General features: G+C 40.4%; 2 pseudogenes; both read left to right on the top strand.

Moving 5' to 3' along the window:
* The window catches only part of LOC131421994 (acyl-coenzyme A synthetase ACSM2A, mitochondrial-like), a 100407-nt pseudogene that overhangs the window by 66654 nt on the left and 10199 nt on the right, over positions 1 to 23554 (top strand).
* On the top strand, positions 1507 to 21688 carry LOC131422493 (acyl-coenzyme A synthetase ACSM1, mitochondrial-like; annotated as a pseudogene).

Below are 23554 nucleotides of genomic sequence, written 5' to 3'. Positions count from 1 at the left end.
TTTCTTCAGGCAATGTTCTCATGGAAAGATAGTTCTAGCTTGAGGCAATTTGCACAATCAAACTTCAAGAAGGACCCTATAAGGGAGGGTTATAAATGAGGGTTCTGTTCCCATGTTAGGGGCGTTGGGATCTGGAGCGGCACAGAAGCTTCATTTCATGTGTCAGTTCTAATGGATTGGTAATAGCCGCCCGGAAGCTGTCCTGGGGAAGACCCTGAAGCCAGATCCCAGTCCAACGGAGAAGGTGCTGTGATGTTAACCTGGTCTGTCCTGAGTATGGTGGTGTATATTTGTCAACACTCTTATTTATAGTCTCAAGTGACAGAAACCTAATCTCAGGCAGGAAAATTGGTTGGCTTATAGAATCCAGGACAGGATATTAACAAGAGAGGAGTAGAGATGTAGATGGGCCTCAGGAACAATGTGAACCAGTGACTTGAACTCCTCTGAGATACTCTCTGCCCCTCGTCTCCACGTCTCTGCACATCAATTTTCTTCTGTCATGTAGAGTGGATACCTCCACATGACAGAAATAATAACCACAGACAGTTCCCAAAATGTGCATTTTATGGCTTCCACCAGAGAGAGACTGCCTGATAGCCTCTTCGGTAACAAGCACATACACAAAAATTTTGGAGAGGGATTATGATTAGCCCAGTTTGGATTTGAAAATTGTGGGAAATGACTGCTAAACCCTGAACCAATCAACTTTAGACAGGAGTTGGAATCATCTAAAAACATGACAGCTGGGCTGGCCCCGTGGCTTAGCAGTTAAGTGCGCGTGCTCTGGTACTGGCAGCCCAGGTTTGGAACCCCGGGCGCGCACCGACGCACCGCTTCTCCGGCCATGCTGAGGCTGTGTCCCACATACAGCAACTAGAAGGATGTGCAACTATGACATACAACTATCTACTGGGACTTGGGGGACAGGGGAAAGGAGGAGGATTGGCGATAGATGTTAGCTCAGAGCTGGTCTTCCTCAGAAAAAAGAGGAGGATTAGTGTGGATGTTAGCTCAGGGCTGATCTTCCTCACTAAAAAAAAAAAAAAAAAATGACAGCTTCTATGAGAACCATATTTTTGTTGGGCTCAGCGGGAAGACAGGTCTCCAGAGCAAGGATAGCATGGGATATAGGACTTTCAGAATGGTGAGTTTCTACCACAAAGAAGATGTCCACACGGCTGCCATCTTCAGCTTAAATCCCAGGGGGTGAAGGAGAAGACCCTCAGGAACGAGTACCAACCTCATCTAGTATCTACAGCTTCTCCCTGTCATTTTCTGCCCTGTGCTTCCTCAGCTGGGAAGAACATCCCCACCTAAATCAACAAGTTGTGCCCTCCAAATTCCAGTGAGCTGAAACAAAGCCATAACTCTCGCAGTTAACCAGGAACGTGCCTCCTATTTTGTGGAGGAAATTCCTGCTCCATGACCAATCTATTAGCCATCTCTTGCCAAGGCAGATGGTGACCTGAGAATTCTGTGCCTGCTTCCTGAGGACTGCCCACCATGCAGTGGCTGATGAGGTTCCGGGTCCTGTGGGGCATCCACAAATCCTGCCATGGGGGCTTCGTCCCTGCCCCTTGGCACCTGCGCTGCCAACCTTTATCAGGAGGTGAATCCCCAAGATGGAATGACCATGACACACCCGAGGAATTTAACTTTGCAAGTGATATACTGGATTATTGGACTCAAATGGAGAAGGTGAAGAGGCATCTGTGATCGGAGGTGAGAACAGGAGTGGCCTCACTGGCCTTATCTTGCTCCTAGTAGGCTGAGGGGCACAGAACCAAGAATAGCTTCTGCCTCAGCTTACCAGTGTCATAGATGAAACTTATGTTTTGGGGTTCAATTCTCAGCCTAGTGACTTCTTCACTTCTCTGATCCTCAGTGGTTTCATCTGTGAAATGGGGATAATCTCATTTAAGAAACAAGACAGCAGGTACACAGTCAGTGCTCCATAATTGTGAACAAGTACAAAGTTCTAATCACAAGGTCAACAAATTGATGTTAGTGTGAGTCTGTTAGTCTTCAACGAATGGGATTGTGAATCTAACTGGAATTCATCTCATCAAACTTGGGCTTGACTTCAGGCTACACTCAGAGGGAGGGGACAGACCACCTCATTGTGCACATGAGCATCTGACACATGTAGGTAAGTCATGTCATCCATCTTCCTGTGAGGATGGCATGTCCAACTGGCGTCCTCCCTATCAACTACCTATGGGAACATGGCTTTAGGGTATGTCCAGAGAAACCTGTCCCTGTGGCCTCTAAAGTTTACATATCTCTGCAGAAAAACTCAATTTCTTGGTTTGCCTTTTCCCCAGAGACAGACCGGGAGAGCAGCAGTGGTAACACTAGGACTTAGGGTAGACGATGGGTGGTGTTCCGGCTACTAAGTTCCAGCTGGTGATGTCCACCACCCAACACTGTCTTTGTACAGAAGAGAGAATTCGCCTGAGATGGAGTCAGAGATTTGGTATAATTTTTAAGTTTCCTATGAACGTGTTTTCATATGTTAGTACTCAAAGCTTATATGCCTTTCATGGGGGCTTCCTCCCCACCTCCTTTTTTTCCCTTCCTCTGAATTTCTGTAATAACCCCAAGGAAAATAGAGAGCATCTTTTATTTGCCGTGTCAACACTTTACATTTAATACTCTGATTAGATGAGTGCTTTTTTTTTTTTTTTTTTTTTTATTTTTCCCCCAAAGCCCCAGTAGATAGTTGTATGTCATAACTGCACATCCTTCTAGTTGCTGTATGTGGGATGCGGCCTCAGCATGGCCAGAGAAGCGGTGCGTCGGTTCGCGCCCGGGATCCGAACCCGGGCCCCCAACAGCAGAGCGTGCGCACTTAACCGCTAAGGCACGGGGCCGGCCCAGATGAGTGCTTTTATTACCCCAGTTTCCAGATGAGGAAACTGAGGTTCCTAGGGTTTAAATAGCCTATAGAAATCACATACCTAATAAGTGAAGGAGCAGAATTTGGGTCCAGGCTGTCTGATTCTGTAATCCATTACAATTATGCACTGCATAAGGACATTTTGGTCAATGACAGACCGCATATACAACGGTGGTCCTGTAAGATTAGTACCATATAGCCTAGGGATATAGTGGGCTATACCATCTAGGTTTGTTTAAATATACTCTATGATGTTTGCACAATGATGAAACCGCCTAACGGTGCATTTCTCAGAACTCAGAATAGTATGCTCATCGTTAAGCGATGGATGACTGTTTAACCTAGTCTCACAACTGATTATGCCAAAACATCTCTGCCTTCAGACGATAAACTGAGTTTCATTGCTGCCCAGACCAGAAATCTGGTTAAGACCTTTGGAATCATGGTATAGGCTAGAGAGGGAGAAGGTAGAGAGGAGGAAGTGATGCCATCACTTTTCCCTCATTTATCTTCATAAAGTCCTTATTAGTTAGTTCATGCATCAACCCATTTAGATAACCATCAAGTAAATTCCCCCAGAGAATGCCAGTTTTTGTTGGGTTTTATATCTCATTATCAGTCATGGTCAATTCCTCCATGTATCCAAATTTCTCCCACCCCCAGGATCCCCATCCCAATAATTTTCATTCTCACAACACTTCTGATCTGTCTGCTTCCATTTTTCCAATTGCCTTGATCATGGTCAGTGTCTTTCTAATGATACATGATGCCTGACACCTAGCAGTCCCTTGATAAATGTTTGTAGAATAAATTAATTTTGAAACTTACATTATAAGCACCATAGGTTTTATTGCTGCTCCTATGAAAGACCCCCCAGAGGGCATGCCACCACAGTCCACTCTGGCTTCCTGGACCTCCCCTTACAACTTAATGAACATCACCCAGAAGCTGATCCATGGCTAACACATTACAGCCCAACAACACAGCCCAAACCATAACAGATTGACAGAATTTATTTTGACTCACTTTTCAACACATTTTACCTGTAAAATGTAAGTTAGAAATCCAACATTTTTATGTGAAATCTTCTGATTATTTTTTTAGTGTTTCCAAAGAATTCATTATAAAACAAAAGAAAATGCATTGTAGACTAGACAACATAGGTCCATGGGTGGAATACAGTTGCTCATTCAGGCCACCAATTTATAACCCCTGACTGTCCTTGTAAATTAAACCCTATGTTACTCTGGGTTCCTAGAGGGAAATTAAACCCTATGTTACTCAACTTCAATTGATTCCTGGAGCAGCCTCTCAGATCTATTCAGGAGAGGTCACATTCATGTCCAGATTCATTCATTCTGTCTCCTTGATACTGTATTCATTCATTCAGCTAAGAATTGGTGAGCACCTCACATGTGCCAAGCATTATTGTAGATAATAGGAATAGAAAAGTAAGCAAAACATAGAACTCTTCATTTTCACTCTTTAGATAATGTACTTCCCCACTTCATGTCTTAGGAAAGATGAGTACAGCATCTGTGACACTAACTTCTGTTTGTTTTGGCAAAAAATCATGACATAAGCAAATTCTTCCTGCCAGTCTCTGATGCAATTTAACATTAAACATTGCTCAATAAATATAGTCAAATATGTATTAACCACAAAGATTAAAAAAAAAAAAACAGCTGAATGTCATGACCACATAATGTCTGGCTCTTTGTCCTATAATGTTTGCTCAAGGAAATTAACTTATATGCTGCCACACATTCCAAATGCCTTACTATTCAATATTCGTGTCTGCCTAGATTTCTTTGAGCCAATCAGTCTGTGTTCTGTGGCTCCTGAATTTAATTCTGTAATTTTACGTAAATAATTAGTAACAGTCCTAGGACCTGTACAATTTTAAAGGGTCCTCATATTCCTCTGAAACTATTAGACTTTTGTCCCAACATCCCATAAAGGACTCCTCCATGGTATTCACAAAGAGTCTAAATCTTTTGTAATTCTTATACACATGTAGTGTCATTGGCACTACAATGTAAGCTCCATGAGGTCATGGAACTCTTGCTGTTTTGTTCACTGTTGTATCCCCAGAGTACAGAACATGCCTGGCACATTAACTATATGTTGAAAGAATCTAAATGCATGCAGACCCTGGACAGCAACACAAACAGCACAAGAAACACAACATGGGGGCCTGGCCATGACTTGGTTGTATTTTGGCAAAGGGCTGTTTACTTTCTCATGGATGTATTGTAAACGTGCACGGGAAAATACAGGAAGCTTTGGCACAGGCAGCCCTGATGCAGAGAAGGCAACAGAGTTCAGGAACCAGAATTGGGCTTTGGGGCTTCTTATGTAAAAATCACGTCTCAAAGTGAACATTCATTCCTGTATGGCAGCAGTTGGTAGAGCTAAATGGTTGCTGCCCCCTTGGAAGATGTGTGGCTCTCCAGTTTGCCCCAGAGGAACCTGGCAGGCTTCTCTCATTTATGTTACTTGCCTGGTCCCTGTAGGCTCTGGGTTTCCGACCTCTGGTATAAAAACAAGATTATCCCAACTTATCTAAATATTAATGGAATAATACATATTATTTCCCAATTAAACATAATGCAAAAAGTTTTAACTTCCAGACCTTTAGAGTAATCTTCCTTGGTAAATTCTTTTAAAGTCTGGGTATCAGTTAATTACTGGTTCATCCATGTGAGTTGATTCTCCATGACTGTGTCTCCCAGTTTGACATATTATACTACATATTAGTCATTTGGTGAGCCTGTAAGGAGTTCATCCATTTTTTATCAATGGCAATCTACAAAGGAATAGCATGCCATTTATCATTTTAAATTACATTTAAACTACTTTCTTTGTAAGTTAAATTACAATCAATCTTATATGTGGCCATATTTAAAATGAATAGTTTGGTCGTAATCTACATCCAGAAAATTTGATCGCTGCCCAATTTAGAAAAACAAATCATTCCCTTTATCCAAAGAAATAAAAGCCTCATCTCATCTTTAGATTTAATTTAACCCAGAAGTTCCTTATCATTCCTTATTTGTATCCCAGAGTTGTTTTTTATTTATTCATTCAATAAATATTGACCGAACATTTACAGTGTGCCAGGTGCTCTTCTAAGTGCTTTCGTAAAGAATTTAGAAGTTTATTATTATTTTCTTTTGTTGTTGTTTTATTGAGAAATAATTGACATATATCACTTTTCTTAAAAAACCAAAAAACATCAATTTTTCAAGTCAAACTCAACACACTTGTATGCATACCAAAAATTTTAGAAATAAAATCTAGGGTTTTCATTGTAGGAAAGCTTTTAGTAATAGACTTACTTTCTTGAATAGATACAAGGTTATTAAGATTTCAATTCTATCAGATTTGACAAGTTGTATTTTTTTTTAACCATAGTCATCTTATTTTTTTTCATTCTTTTTTTTTCTTTCTTGTGAAATTTTTGTTGTACATCAGTGTTTGTCAGTCACCATATAAATGCATCCCTTCACCCCTTGTGCCCGCCCCCCACCCCATTGCCCCTGGTAACCACCAAGCAGTTCTCTCTGTCTGTGTGTTGGTTTTTCTTCCACTTATGGGAGAAATCATGCGGTGTTTGTCTTTCTCTTTCTGGCTTATTTCGCTTAACAAAATACCCTCCAGGTCCATCCATGTTGTTGCAAATGGGACGATTTTGTCTTTTTTTATGGCTGAGTAGCATTCCACTGTGTGTGTGTGTGTGTGTGTGTGTGTGTGTGTGTACATATATACATTCATATACCACATCTTCTTTAGCCACTCATCCATTGAAGGACATCTGGGTTGCTTCCATGTTTGGCTATAGTGAATAATGCTGCAATGAACATAGGGGTGGGTAAGCCTCTTAGGATTGTTGATTTCAGATTCGTTGGGTAGATACCCAGCAGTGGGATAACTGGATCGTAAGCTATTTCTATTTTTAATTTTTTGAGGAATCTCCATACTGATTTCCAAAGAGGCTGCACCAGTTTGCATTCCCACCAGCAATGAATTATGGTTCCCATTTCTAAACAGCTTCTCCAGCATTTGTTTTTTTTGTCTCGGTGATTATAGCCATTCTAATGGGTGTCAAGTGATATATTAGCATGGTTTCGATTTACATTTCCCTGATGATTAGTGATGTTGAACATATTTTCATGTGTCTATTGGCCATCTGTATATCTTCTTTGGAGAAGTGTCTGTTCGTTGCCTCTTTCCATTTTTTGATCAGGTTGTTTGTTTTTTTGTTGTTGAGTTGTGTGAGTTCGTTATATATTATGGATATTAGTCCCTTTTTGGATATATAGTTTGCAAATATTTTTTTCCCAGCTGGTAGGCTGCCTATTCATGTTGGTCCTGGTTTCATTTCCCTTGTAGAAGCTCTTTAATCTGATGAAGTCCCACTTGTTTATTTTTTCTTTTGTTTCCCTTGGCCAAGTAGACATGGAATTCGAAAAGATCCCTTTATGACCAATGATGAATAGTGTACTGCCTATATTTTCTTCCAGGAGTTTTATAGTTTCAGGTCTCACTTTCAGGTCTTTGATCCATGTTGAGTTAATTTTTGCATATGGCAAAAGAAGATGGTCTACTTTCATTCTTTTGTAAGTGGCTGTCCAGTTTTCCCAGCACCATTTATTGAAGAGACTTTCCTTTCTCCACTCCTTTGTCGAAGATTAGCTGTCCATAGATGTGAGGTTTTATTTCCGGTCTTTCAATTCTATTCCATTGATCGGTGTATCTGTTTTTGTACCAGTATGATGCTGTTTTAATTACTGTCACTTTCCAGGATGTTTTGAAGTCAGGTATTGTGATGCCTCCAGCTTTGTTCTTTTTTTCTCATGATTGCTTTAGCTATTCGGCGTCTTTTGTTGCCCCGTATGAATTTTAGTATTTTTTGTTCTATTTCCGTGAAGAATGTCCTTGGGATTCTGGTTGGGATTGCATTGAATCTGTAGATTGCGTTAGGTAGTATGGGCATTTCAACTATGTTTATTCTTCCAATCCAAGTGCATGGAATATTTTTCCATTTCTTTATGTCATCATTGATTTCACTCAATAATGTCTTATAGTTTTCATTGTACACGTCTTTCACTTCCTTGGTTAAATTTACTCCTAGATATTTTATTCTTTTTGTTGCAATTGTAAATGGGATTGTCTTCTTGAGTTCTCTTTCTGTTAGTTTGTTATTAGAGTATAGAAATGCAACTGATTTCTGTAAGTTGATTTTGTACCCTGCAACTTTGCTGTAGTTGTTGATTATTTCTAATAGGTTTCCAATGGATTCTTTAGGGTTTTCTATATATAATATCATGTCACCTGCAAACAACAAGAGTTTTACTGCTTCGTTGCCTATTTGGATTCCTTTTATTCCTTTTTCTTGCCTAATTGCTCTGGCCAGAAGCTCCAGTACTATGTTGAATAAGAGTGGGGAGAGTGGGCACCCTTGTCTTGTTCCTGTTTTCAGAGAGAGAGCTTTCAGTGTTTCCCCATTGAGTATGATGTTGGCTGTGGGTTTATCATATACAGCCTTTATTATACTAAGGTACTTTCCTTCTATACCCATTTTTTGAGAGTTTTTATCATGAATGGATGTTGGATCTTGTCAAATGTCTTCTCTTCATCTATAGAGATGATCATATGGTTTTTATTCCTTGTTTTGTTAGTGTGGTGTATCACATTGATTGATTTGCAGATGTTGAACCATCCCTGTGTCTGTGGTATCAATCCCACTTGATCATGGTGTATGATGTTTTTAATGTATTACTGTATTTGGTTTGCCAATATTTTGTTGAGGATTCTTTCATCTATGTTCATCAGGGATAATTGTCTGTAGTTTTCCTTCCTAGTATTGTCTTTGTCTGGCTTTGGTATCAGGGTGATGTTGGCCTTGTAGAATGTGTTGGGAAGTGTTCCATCTTCCTCTGTTTTTTGGAATAGTTTGAGAGGAATAGGTATTAAATCTTTGAATTTGGTAAAATTCTCCAGAGAAGCCATCTGGTCCTGGACTTTTATTTTTGGGGAGGTTTTTGATTACTGTTTCAATCTCTTTACTTGTGATTGGTCTATTCAGGTTCTCTATTTCTTTTTGATTCAGTTTTGGGAGGTTGTATGAGTCTAAGAATTTATCTGTTCCTTCTAGATTGTCCAATTTGTTGGCATATGGTTTTTCATAGTATTCTCTTATAATCTTTGATATTTCTATAGTATCTGTGGTAATTTCTCCTGTTTCATTTCTAATTTTACTTATTTGAGCCTTCTCTTTTTTCTTGGTGAGTCTGGCTAAGGGTTTGTCAATTTTGTTTATCTTCTCAAAGAACCAGCTCTTTGTTTCATTTATCCTTTCTATGGTTTTGGTTTTGATTTCATTTATTTCTGCTCTGATATTTATTATTTCCCTCCTTCTGCTGACTTTGGGCTTTGTTTGTTCTTCTTTTTCTAATTCTCTTAGGTATAGTTTGAGGTTGCTTATTTGAGCTTTCTCTTGTTTGTTAAGGTGGGCATGTATTGCTATGAGTTTCCCTCTCAGGACTGCTTTTGCTGCATCCCATATGAGTTGGTACAATGTATTTTCATTTTCATTTGTCTCCAGATATGATTTTATTTCTCCTTTCATTTCATCAATGATCCATTTGTTGTTCAGTAGCATGTTGTTTAGTCTCCACATCTTTGTCACTTTCCCGGTGTTTTTCTTGTGGTTGATTTCTAGCTTCATGGTGTTATAGTCAGAAAAGATGCTTTTTATGATTTCAATTTTCTTAAATTTATGGAGGCATGCCTTGTTTCCCAGCATGTGGTCTATTCTTGAGAATGTTCCATGTGTGCTTGAGAAGAATGTGTAATCTGCTGTGTTTGGATAGAGTGCTCTATCTACATGTATTAAGTCTATCTCGTCAAGTTTTTCAGTTAAGTCCATCATTTCCTTGTTGACTTTCTGTCTGGATGATCTATCCATCGATGTAAGTGGAGTGTTAAGATCCTCTACTATTATTATGTTGTTATTAGTATCTCCTTTTAGGTTTGTTAATAGTTGCTTTATGTACTTTGGGGCTCCTGTGTTGGGTGCATATATATTTATAAGTGATATGTCTTCTTGGTGGAGTGTCCTCTTTTATCATTATATAGTGCCCCTCTTTGTCTCTCATGACCTGTTTTATCTTAACAGTCAACTTTGTCTGATATAAATATGGCAACACCTGCTCTCTTTTGTTTGCCATTAGCTTGGAGTATTGTCTTCTTTCGTTTACTCTGAGCCTGTATTTGTCTTTAGAGCTGAGATGTGTTTCCTGGAGGCAGCATATGGTTGGATCTTGTTTTTTAATCCACCACACCACTCTATGTCTTTTGACTGGAGAGTTCAGTCCATTTACATTTAGGGTAATTATTGATATATGAAGGCTTAATGTTGCTATTTTATGGCTCATTTTCTGGTTCTTTTGCATTTCCTTTGTTTCTCTCCCCATGTGTTTCAGAATACCAATTCAGTTTTGTAGTTCTCCTAGTTTTCTCTTTATTTATTGTGTGTGACTCTGTTCTGATTATTTGGTTAGTGGTTACCACAAGGTTTGTATAAAAAATCTCATGGATGTGATAGTCCATTTTTTGATGGCTTTTTTTTTCTCTTAGACTAAGTAGATTCAATCCTCTTCCTCGTCCCCTTCTAAGTTATTGTTGTCATGTCTTATTCCATCTTGCGTTGTGAGTTAGTCTTTAAAGTGATGAGATTATAAGTTATTTTTGGTGTCTCCCTTCCCTTGATCCTTGGTTTTGTAATTAACTCTTTGCTAATCTATTCTGATAGAGAGCTGCAATTTTTCTGGTTTTGTTGCCCTATCTTCCTTCTTATTCAAAACTTTGTATCCTCTTTCTCTTTTTTTTCTCAAACATGAGGGCCTTCTTGAGTATTTCTTGTAGTGGGGGTCTTGTGGCAATGAATTCCCTTAGCTTTTGTTTATCAGGGATAGTTTATTATTTCTCCATCATATCTGAAGGATATTTTCTCCTATGTCATTCCACTCTCTCCTAGCCTGTAAAGTTTCTGTTGAGAAATCGTCTGTAAGCCTGATAGGAATTCCTCTGTACGTTATTTATTTGTTTTTTTGTCTAGCTGCCCTTAGTACTTTTTCTTTGTTGTTGACTTTTGCCAGCTTTACTACTATATGCCTTGGAGAGGGTCTTTTCATGTTGATATATTTAGGAGATCTATTGATTTCATTCACTGGTATTTCCAGCTCCTTCCCCAGGTTTGGGAAGTTCTCAGCTATTATTTCTTTGAACAAGCTCTCTGCTCCTTTTTCCCTTTCTTCTCCTTTTGGAATACCTATAATCCTTGTATTGGATTTCCTAATTGAGTCGGATATTTCTTGGGGAGTTTCTTCATTTCCTTTTAGTCTTAGTTCTCTCTCCTCCTCCATCTGGAGCATTTCTGCATTGCTGTCCTCAGTATTGCTAATTCTTTCCTCCTTATTGTCAGCTCTGTTGCTTAAGGCTTCTAGATTTGTGTTTAGCTCCTCTATTGTGTTTTTCATTTCTAAGATTTCTGATTGGTTTTTCTTTATTGTTTTAATCTCTTTTGGGAAGAAATTCCTGATTTCATTGAATTGTCTATCTGTGTTTGATTGTATTTCATTTAGCTTTTTTATGATAGCTGTTTTGAATTCTCTGTCATTAAGGTTATACATTTCTGTGCTTTCAGAGTTGATTTCTGGGTGCTTGTCATTTTCCTTTTGGTCTGGAGATTTAATATATGTTTGCATAGTGCCTGTCAGTATTAACTTATTTTTCCTCATAGTGAAAATATCTGGTTGCAGTTTCCTCTTGTCGCCGCTGGCTGGGGGTTAAGACCTGTGTATTCTGTGCCCAAGTCCATCCATGGATGTTCTGGTTGGCCTGCAGCTGAGCTGGGGCATGGCGGAGCTGGGGCATGGCGGACCTGAAGCATGGCTGAGCTGAAGTGCGGCTGAGCAGAGGCTGCTGGGGCTAGAGTGCAGGAACAACTGGAGTTGAAGTGTGGGAACAGCTGAGACTGGAGCATAGCTAGGCTGAAGCACCTGGGGCTCAGATGTGGGTGTGCTGAAGAAGCTGGAGCTGAAAGGTGGCCCAGCTTCAGTGCGGTTGAGCAGAAGCAGCTGGAGCTGGAGTGCAGGAAATGCTGGAGCTGGGGTGTGGCTGGGTTGATGCAGCTAGAGTTGGAGTATGGCTGGGTTGAGGCAGCTGCAACTGAAGTGCAGCTGGGCCGAAGAAGCAGGAGCTGGAGCACTGCTGGGCTGAACAAGCTGTGACTGGAGTGCAGCTGGGCTGAAGTAGCTGGCACCAAGTCAGCTGGAGCCTGAGCATGGCCACACCAAAGCAGCTGGAGCTGGGGGGTGGTCGAACTGAAGGAGCTAGGAGCAGGGCATGGTTGAGCTGAAGGAGCTGTGGCCAGGGCGCCATTGAGCCCATGCAGCTGGGGCCATGGTGCAGTTGAGCTGGGGCAGCTGGGGCCTGGGCACAGTCAGGCCTGAGTCACTGGGGCTGGGGCGCCAAGGAGCCAGAGCTGTTGTGGCCGGGGCATAGGCACACTGGAGCCGCTGTGGCCAGGGTGCAGGCGGGCTGCTGCCGTTGGTGCCTGGGCACCAGGGTCCACCACCTCTGGGGCCAGGGCTCTGGGGAGCCACTGCCTCTGGTGCTGGGGACGGGCACCCTGCTGCTGCTGGGGGGACTGGGGCACTGGGTGGTCACCACTGCTAGGGCCGGGGTGTGGGTGTGCCACCGCCACTGGTGCCTGGATGCTGGGGGGCTGCTACCTCTGGGGCTGAGGCACCCGCTAGGGCCAGGGTGCAGGTGCGCCACTGCCACTGGTGCCAGGGCTCCGGGAAGCCACGGCCTCTAGTGCCGGGGTGTGGGAGCACTGGTGCCACTGGTGGCACCAGGGTGCTGGGGGCTTGCTGCTGATATGGCCAGGGCATAGGCGCACCACCACCACTGGTGCCTGGGCACATGGGGACCGCTGCCTCTGGGGTCTGGGTGTGGGCACGCCACCTCCACTGGCACGGGGGCTGGAGTTGAGCTGAAGCTCTGCTGAGCTGAGGCTTCAGGGCCGCTGTGCTGAAGCACCAGGCGGGCAGGGTGGAGGGACGCTTACTTTGCCTCCCCAATCCCAGATGTTTCTCGCTTCACTGTCACTCTCTGCTCTCCTGAAGGGCTAGTTTGTCGAAAGTACCCTCACGACAAGGGGGAAGCAATTCCCCACGGGCTGTGAGGGATCTTGGAGAGCACTGGTTTTCTTGTGGAGGGCTGCCCCTCCCCCCTCCCTGAGAGCTGCGTGGTCTCAGTCTCAGGTTTGCTGTCCTTTGGGAGTGAGGGGAGCTCCTCTTACCTCCTTCCACTTCCTCTGGGGATTCCAGCACCTCAGTCCTCGGGTGTACAGCTGCGTGAGTGCCTCAGACGTCCCTTGTGTTGTGTTAATAACTTCTGTTGGAATGTGAATGTCCTTTTTGTTGTGTCTTAGACAGGGAGAGTTCAATAGGGGAAGCTCACTCAGCCATGATGCCGACATCACTCTTCAAGTTGTATTTTTTTCCTTTGAACAATTTGTCCATTTCATCCAAATTGTCAGATTTAATGACATAAAGTTATTTATAATTTTGTCTTATTGCTGTTTTAATGTCTGTAAGAATTGTAATAATGTATACTTTTCATTCCTGATATTGTTAATATGTTTGTTCCCTATTTTTCTCTTGATATGTCTTTCTAAGAGTTTATCAATTTTATTAATCTTTTCAAAACCAGCTTTTACTGGTATTCTCTATTGTGTATTTGTTTTCCATTTCATTGATGCATGCTCTTATCTTTATTATTTCTTTTCTTCTACTTTCCTTGGATTTGATTTGTTGGTATTTTTTTAGCTTCTCGAGATGGAAGCTTACATGCTTACCCTTCAGCCTTCCTTCTTTTCTAATAGATGCATTTAAAAATTTAAATTTCCCACTAAGCACTTCTTTCAGGTGCATTACACAAATTTTGATGTCATATTTTAGTAACACTCAGTTCAAAATATTTTCGATTTGCCTTTTTGATTCTTCTCTGACCCATAGATTATATAGAAGTATATTGATTAGTTTCCAGACAGTGGGGGTGCATTTCTCGTTGTCTTATTGTTGATGATTTCTAGCTTAATTTCATTATGGTCAGAAAACATACTCTATTTTAATCTTTTGAGATTGGTAAATGTTCCAAATGCAACGGAAAATAATGTGAATTATATCACAGTTGGGGAAAAGTGTTTTATCTATGTCAACTAGGACTTAAATTTTCTCAGTCTGTCATATTCTATCATTAATTTACAGAAATCATGAAATTTCAACTTGTGTTTCATTTTAATTAATACTGAGGCAAACTCTTTCTATAGACAATAAACTCTTGTGTGTTTTAATATTCAGAAAGAATCTTCTCACTCATGAATCACCGAAGTATTTGATAAGCCTTTCAATTTTCCTTTTTCAAAGTATATTTTAGTTAGAGATTAGCAAGGAGTAGCTATGTAGGTTTTTGTTTATTTAAATCAACTATATTGATGTATGACTTACATAGAATAAAATGCACACATTTTAAGTGTAAAGTTTAATGAGTTTTAGAACATTTTATCACCTCAAAAGTTTCGTTTTGTCCTTTCCCAGTCAGTACCCACCCATCCCCACCCCGAGTCTGAGGCAACGACTGATTTGCTGTCACTAGAAATTATATTTCTCTCCCCTGAGTTTCATGGAAATGAAATAACACAGGATGCATCCTTTTGTGTCTGGTTTCTTTTACTCAGAATCTCAGCATAGTGTTTTTGAGATTCATCCACGTTGCTTTGTGTATTAGTTGGTCATTTATTTTTATTGCTGAGTTGCTTACTCAACATTTTATCTTTTAAAATGATTTCTTGATTTTCCTTGGCTTCAAATCTCACTGCATGAAACTTTAAATTTCAAATCCAGTGTAAGGGTTGTATTTTTTCTTCCACCCTTCTCTTAATATCACATTATCAGATTACTCCTTAGCACAAAAGTCCATAACTGCTTAAACAATATCTTCTTTAAGTTGTGAAAGTTAAGGGCTAAAATACTGTCTGAATTTTGAGCAATAACAGTTGTTTTCTACCTTGATATGCCGGCTCTTCCATCATTTTTTAAACTCCTACAGGAACATTCCCTGCTCTGCTCCCCTTATAGAAACAGTGCACACCAGTCATTTACAGTTGCTAATATTCTTTAATCTGTTGGGCAAGGATTTTTTTCATAGCACTGATGTTTTCATAGATATGAATACATATATATGTATATACATATATATTAATCTTATCTCAAATGATACTTTCTTTTGTTCCAATCATCTGAGTCAAAGGTAGTAGGGTCATGTTTGTACATATGCAGAAAACATTCCTGGAAGAATATGCACCAAACAGTTTTCAGTGTTAACATTCAGGGAGTGAAGATGTGATGAGAAATTTGAAGAAATTTTTCTGTTTCTAAGAAATTTTCCGCTCATAAGCCTCTGCATTGCCTGAATTTTTACTCTGAACATGTTTTGTTTTGGGAATAAAAAAAAATGAAATCTTTAAAAAAAAAACATGCTCATTATAGAAAATGTGGGGAAAATAAGAAAGTTGATTTAAACAAGAAAACAAAAATTGACCATAAATATTAAAAACCATTTACATATGTGTGTATATGTGTGTCTTGTTCACCATTACATCCTTTTGGTCTAAGAACATGATGGCCTCTAAAAACATTTGGCCTCAGAAATAATGAGAACTTGGAAATGTTTAATGAAGGAATGAATATTACTATATACTTGGATTATAATGTAAATATGGTTTTTCTTTTTTTTCTTTTCTTTTTTGGTGAGGAAGATTGGCCCTGAGCTAACATCCACTGCCAATCTTCCTATATTTGCTGAGGAAGATTAGCCCTGAGCCAACGTCTGTGCCTGTCTTCCTCCACTTTGTGTGTGGGACGCTGCCACAGCATCACCCGATGAACAGTGTGTAGGTCCGCACCCAGGATGATAAACCTGCAAATCCCGGTTCTGCCAAAGTGGAGTGTGCAAACCCAACTACCACGCCACCGGGCCTGCCCTGGTCTTGCTTTTTAAAATTGATATTATATTCTGGGCATTTTTTATTGCAGGAACATTTCTGAGAGTTTTTTTTTATGGGTTTTATCATATTCTATCATTTTGTAGACAGCATACAATTTGATCCTGTTCTTTTTATTGATTCTGCCAATATTTGTATTTTGATTGGGAAATTTAGTCCACTTACATTTAAAGTAGTTACTGATAGGGAAGGACTTACTATTGCCATATTATTAATTGTTTTCTTGATGTCATAGCTTTTTTTTGTCTCTTATTCCCTCTTTTACTGCCTTCTTTTGTGCTTGGTTGATTTTTTGTAGTGATATGTTTTGATGCTCTTCTCATTTCCTTTTGTATTGTATATATTACATATAATATCCTAAAGTTATAACAATCTACTTTAAGCTAATAACAACTTAACTTCATCCACATACAAAAATCTATTCCTTTCCAGTTCCATCTCACCTCTCCACTTCATGTTATTGGTGTCACAGATTACATCTTTATATATTGTGTACCCATTAACATAGATTTATAATTATTTTTATGCTTTCATCTTTTAAATTTTGTTACAGAATAAAAACCAGAGTTATGCCTAAAAATTACAATAATAGTGGTTTTTATATTTGTCCATGTTTTTACTTTTATCCAAGAACTTCCTATTTTCACATTTGAGTTACTCTGTACTGTCCTTTCATTTCAACTTGAGGACTCCTTTTAGCATTTCTTACAGAGAAAGTCTAGTGGAAATGAACTCCCTTAATTTGGTTATCTGGGAATGTCCTAATTTCTCCCTTATCTTCAAAGGATAAGTTTGCTGGATATAAAATTCTTGGTTAACAGTTTTTTTCCCCCTCAGCACTTTAAATATATCATCCCATTGCCTTCTGGTCTGCAATCCACTGATAATCTTATTAAGCATTTCTTATACATGACTTTTCTCTTGCTGCTGTCAAGAGCCTCTCTTTGGCTTTGGCTTTTATCATTTGATTATAATGTGTCTCTGTGTGGATCTGTTTGTGTCTTCCTACTTAGAGTTCATTGAGACTCTTGTATGTGTATATCCAGGTCTTTACTCAAATTTGGGAAGGTTTCAGCCATCATTTCTTCAGATAAGCTATATGTCCCTCTTTCTATCTTTCTTCTTCCTCTTTGACTCTCATAATGTGTATATTTGTCTACTTGCGATTGTTCCGTAAATCCCGTAGGCTCTATTCACTTTTCTTCATTTGTTTTCTTTTTGCTCCTCAGACTCCATAATTTCAAATGACTTGTTTTAAAGTTTACTGATTCTTTCTTCTGCCAATTTGAGTCTGCTGTGGAACCCCTCTAGTAAGGTTTTTTATTTCAGTTACTGTATTTTTCAGCATTTCTGTTTGGTTCTTTTCTGTAATTTCCATCTCTTTGTTCATCATCTCATTTTGTTCATATATCATTTTCCTGATTTGCTTTAGTTCTTTGTTGGTGTTTTCCTTTAGGTCTTTCAGCATATATAAGATGGTCATTTAAAAGTCTTTGTCTAGTAACTGAGGGCTGTGTTTCTTTAGGGTCAGTTTCTAGAGATTTATTTTGTTCCTTTGAATGGGCCATATTTTCATGTTTCTTTGTAGGCCTTGTGATCTTTTGTTGAAAATTGGACGTCTGAAAAAAGGAGCCTCCTCTCTCAGTCTGTGAAGATTGGCTCCATGTGGGGGAAGACCTTCAGTAGTTTTCTCAGTGTGAAAACTTAAGGCCTTCTCAGGTCTTTTCTGGCATGTTTCTTTCCTGGGCCTGTGCGTGTTCTTTTTTCCAATTTTCCCGTACACATGGCTGATCTTATATACCTTAATTTCCATAAAAGTCTCATCCTTGCTTCTTCTTGGGGCCTTAGATGTTCTATTGTATTCCTCTGCCTGCAGTTTGTTGCCCCTAAGTGGCTACAGGTCTACAGTCTTCACACACCATGGCATCTGCCAGTGCTTCCAGAGACCTTCAACCTGATATTCAAACTATGCCACCCTTCCCATCTGAGCACCAAGTCAGACGAGACAGAAACCAGTCCCTCAGGCAGCCCCCAGACAAGCCGGAATGTTGCAAACAAGTTACACAATTTTCCTTCTGTCCCAGGGAGGGGCTTGGAATTGGGTGGCTTCCTCCTGACTGTGCTGTGCCACATCAGAGAGGGGGTGGTGCAAGAGTAGGCAAAAACATCACAAAATGTCCTACCATTTTGAGTATGGCTCTTATTGTTTGGGCATTTGTTGGTTGCTGCAGACCCTCGACTATTTCAAGAGCTCCCATAAAACCATTTTAGTCTGTTGTTTACTTGATGTTTCTCTGAAGGAATGAGGGCCTGGAGCTTCCTAGTCTGCCTTCTTGCTGACTTCACCTCTAGAAGTAATTTATTTAAAAATATTCCCCCAAATATTCAGGAACTAAATGAGCCTATTTTATTTTATTGTGTAGCAATAATAATAATAGTAATATTTATTGAGCACCTACTTGATCCAGGCACTGCTTTGTACACTTTATTCATTTAAATAGCTCATTTAAACTTTACTACCTTCTAGGTAGTATTATTGTTGCCATTTCATAGATGAGAAAACTGAGGCATAGAGGGGAACCCACTGTCTATATGGAACTAAGACAGACACATGGGGGAATGGAGCTTTAAGTCTTCAATAGGAGACATGAAGGTTATTCATGGTTTTATGTGACTTGAGAGGAGGTGGCTACAGTAGGCCAGAAGAACTTGGTTGCATCACACCCACTCCTAACTTCTCTTGGCTCTTTAATTGCTTTAAAATTGGGTCTCAGTGCTTGAGCTGTGCTCATACTGGAATATGACTATGGCAGTGGATTGGCCAAATAAGTGCCCTTTTCCTTTGAAGCAGGAAGTAACACATGGTGTATGATCTTGACCAGGAGGGCAAGAGAGGTCCAAACCCAGCCCTGTGGTGAGTGAATAACCAAGGGGATGAAGTGAAGTGGAGTTTCAGAGAGATGGCAGACTTAACCCGCCATGCGGCCAACGTCTTCACGCAGACCTGTGGCCTGCAGCAGGGAGACCGTCTAGCCTTGATTCTGCCTCGAGTGCCTGAGTGGTGGCTGGTGACTGTGGGCTGCATCCGAACAGGTCAGTGACTCAGAGAGACCCCAATAGACCTTAGGGCTGGCCTAGAGTCAAGTGGTCCTGGAATATTAGGTGCTTTCTCTTCCCCTACCTTCTTTCTTCTTCACAGTCTTTCTCTTTCTCAGACTCCCTCATGTATTCTTTTGTCCTTTGTCACTCACTCTCCCTCACACTCATCCACTCTCAAACACAATGTCGTAATTCTCTCCCATTCACACACACACACACACACACACACACACACACACACTGTCTTTTGTACAGTCTCAGACATTACTACTTTCTTTTAAAGATTCATCAATTGTTAACATTTTGTCATATTTAAGCCCCCTTCCTCACTGAATCATGTAAGAATCAGTTGCAGACATTGTGATATCCATAAATACCAGAAAAATACCCATAAGCACTGGAGTATGTATCTGCTAAGGTCCAAGACATTCCCCTCACGTAAACACAACAGAGTTATCACACAAGAAGTTTAACACTGATACAATATAGTTACTGATATACATGCATAGTCAAAATTCCTCAATTGTCCCAGTAATGCCCTTTATAGCCTTTTTTTCTTTAAATCTAATCAAGGATCATGCATTGCATTTAGTTGTCATGTCTCTTCAGTCTCTAATATAGAATGGTTCCCTAGCCTTTGCTGCATGACAATGACATTTTTGAAATATCTAAGCCAGCTGTTTTACAGAATGTCTCTCAGAATTTGTATTTCTGACTCTTCCTTTATGATTATATTCAGGATAAGCATTTTTAGCAGAAATAGTAGATGGGCAATCTTGTGTCTTTCTCAGTGCATCACATCAGGGGGTATATGAGTTGGTTTGTCCCACCACCAGTGATATCGTTGTATCACTCTGGTAAGGTGGTACCCACTTTTGTAAAGGCAATTTTCCCCTTGCAATTTCCCCTTGCGATTAATAAGTAATCTGTGGTGTAATACTTAGGAGACTGTGTGAATATCTCTTTCCCCAACAGTCTTTCACCCTGTGGTGTGAGTATCCATTGATGATTCTTGACGGAATTGACTATTATTATGGTGGTTTTATATGAGGATTTTCTATTTATATCATTCCCTCTACATTTGTTAGTTAGCATTTTTCTGTCGAGATTTTCTTTCCCCTTTTAAATACCTATCAATTTAGCTATATAATTTGGAATCAGTCTGGGATTCATGGATTTTTTAAATCACTTCGGTTATTCTATGCATGCTCATACAACAATCCATCATGCTCCTGCTCATATTTGTCTCTCTCTCTCTCTCACTCATATTCTCTCACAAATAAAATAGTTGGTTAATCAATCAAGGTCATGTGGAATCAAGAACTTGTAGCAACGACAGAGGGAGCATAGAGAAACCGTGTCATCTGTAGATCTAAGAGAAGGCCCATGGGAAATCCAAGACATGAGCAGAGCACCCTGGGATGTGCAGAATTACAGAGGAGTAGAAGCAAAGGAAGGGAATTCCGTGAATGGGCATCGCACATGCAAAAGCTTAGAGTCAGGCGTAGCCTAGGTGAGAATGGCCATTTTGAAATAGAGATTAGAGTTGTGGGAGAGAAAGGTGGAGAGTGGGCAGCACCTTCAATGTCAGGAAGGAGAGTGTGGTGCTTTCCTGGAGAGAGGGCAGAGGTGTTAGTGCAGAGAAGTGTGGTGGGGAAAAGTCAGTGCTCTGTGGAACTTAAGCAGGTAATAATATGAAAGATGGGTGGCTGGAAGATTCAGGACAGGGCATCTGGTGGAGAGATTAGAATCCAATAGGAGCACACAAAGGCTTGACCTAATTGTTGGTGATGGAAGATGGAGAGGAAGAGAGGAAAGTTCAAAGGACAATGAGGTTAAATTTGGATATGAGAAATGAAGGAAAGAGAAGAGATTCAAGATGACAACAGGGAACTGACAGAGAGGGAAGTGAGAGGAGAAAGACGGGGGTGGGGATGTGCTAGTCCTGATGTCAGGGACACTGTCCTACTTGCACCTGTATTCCCAGATCCCATGTGAAATTGTGTAAAGTAGGGTCCATCTGTCTACCAGCTGGATCCATCTAGTGTAGGAAAGGTGAGGGCAGCATTTTCACACTTTAATGTGCATGGGAATCACTTGGGCATCTTGTTAAAATGCAGATTCTAATTCAATAGGTTTGAGGTGGGGTGTGAGATTCTGTGTATCAGTTGGTGGTCTGCAGACTGTACTTTGCAAGCAAAAGGTTAGGGGATTTCTATGCAGACAATGCAGACCTGAAGCCCATGGTTGTGAAAGAGAAACTAAGACAAACTTTTCCTTTCTCATCCCCAGGGATTGTCTTCATGCCAGGGACCACCCTACTGAAGGCCAAGGACATTCTCTACCGACTACAAGTGTCTAAAGCCAAGGGCATCGTAACCACTGATACCCTTGCCCCAGAGGTGGACTCTATGGCTTCTGAGTGTCCCACCCTGCAAATCAAGTTCCTGGTGTCTGACCACAGCCGTAAAGGGTGGCTGGACTTCCGATCACTGATTGAGTGAGTTTCTGGTCTGATGAATGTGCTTTCTGAGGAATGGCGGGAGAAGGCCCTCCACTCCCAAGTGCTGGTAGACGAGCAGCCAGTGGTGGGAAGCTCACCAGGTCTAAGGCCAGAAAACTTCTCTTCCCGGCTATGCCACTGCCTTGCTGTGTGACCCTGGGCTGGTTCCTTCTCCTCTCTTGGCTGTGGTTGCTTTATCTGTAATATAAGGAAATTGAACTTCTGTGCTTCTCTCACTAAAGTATAATCACCCTGGGACTGTGCAAAGGAGATGTCTAAAGTCGGATGGTTATTGTGTTACATCTTCCTTGTAGATAGGAAATCTAAAATATTTTTTTATATAAGAAATAAATATATGAAGAAGTTGGATGAAAGATTAAAATGAATTTTTAAGATGAAACTGGAGACTGCAAGGAAAATTGAGGCTGTGGCTGGCAGGAAGCTTTGGGAGCAAACACTCCATCTCCCAGGGGCTGAGTGCCTTTAGGGACATTGCAGGAAAAGTTAGGGAAGTGTTGGCAGTTAGGAAGACTCCCTTCCACCTCCAAAACTCTGATTCTGTGAGCCTTCCGGCACTTTTCATATCACACACACAAACCACACTGGGTCTGCTTTCCTGAGGCAACCCCTCAGTTTTTAAAGCTCTTTACTTCAACTCCCAAAGGCAAACATTACAGTGAATTCACATCTTATTCTAGATTCTGAAGTCAAAGAATTAAATGAAATAGTTAAATAGAGAATACTTTTTGAAAATTCCTTAAATTGACCAGTCAGTATGGTCTTGCCTTCTCAGCAAGACCAGTGGAGCTATTGTTTCCTCCAGCACTGGGATGATTTGCAGTTCTTTGACTGAACACCGTAGGAGGCTGGGATTTACCCTCATAGATGCCCCAAGAGACTCCCAGTCTAGGAGAAGAGCCCGGGAATCCAGGCTGACTGCAGGAACTGCAGGTTCTATCTGTCATCTCAGGCTCATGCCAGGGCAGATGCACAGATGTGTTTCTTTCACTCTCACTCTCCCTCACGTTCTCTTCCCACCCCTCATCACCATGGTTATGGAGTTAAATTTTTTGATTTCTCCTTTGATTTCTTCATTCATTCAATTGTTGTTCAGTAGCATTTTGTTTAATGTCCACATATTTGTGACTTTTCCAGGTTTCTTCTTGTAGTTGATTTTTAGCTTCATACAATTGTGGTAAGAAAAGATGCTTGGTATTATTTCAGTCTTCTTAAATTTATTGAGACTGGTTTTGTGGCCTAGTATGTGATCTATCCTGGAGAATGTTCCATGTGCATTTGAAAAGAATGTGTATCCTGCGGTTTTTGGATGGAATATTCTGTATATATCTACTAAGTCCATCTGGTCTAATGTGTCATTTAAGGCCACTGATTCTTTATTAATCTTCTGTATGGATTATCTATCCATTGATATAAGTGGAGTGTTAAAGTCCCCTACTATTATGTGTTACTGTCTATTTCTCCTTTTATGTCTGTTAATAATTACTTTATATATTTAGGGGCTCCTGTGTTGGTTGCATGGATATTTACAGGTCTTATATCCTATTGTTGGATTGTTCCCTTTATTATTATGTAGTGCCCTTCTTTGTCTCTTGTTACAGTTTTTATTTTAAAGTCTATTTTGTCTGATGTAAGTATCGCTACCCCAGCTTTCTCTTCATTGCCAGTTGCATGGAGTATCTCTTTCCATCCCTTCACTTTCAGTTTGTGAGTGTCTTTAGGTCTGAAGTGAATCTCTTTTATGCAGCATATATATGGGCCTTGTTTTTTTATCCAATCAGCCACCCTATGTCTTTTGATTGGAGCATTTACTCCATTGGCATTTGCAGTAGCTGTTGATAAGTATATACTTATTTCCACTTTGTTACTTTTTTTCTGGGTGTTTTAGTAG

This window comes from Diceros bicornis, chromosome 26 (assembly GCF_020826845.1).
Source record: "Diceros bicornis minor isolate mBicDic1 chromosome 26, mDicBic1.mat.cur, whole genome shotgun sequence".
Lineage (NCBI taxonomy): Eukaryota > Metazoa > Chordata > Mammalia > Perissodactyla > Rhinocerotidae > Diceros > Diceros bicornis.
This window is presented reverse-complemented; position numbering and strand designations above follow the sequence as displayed.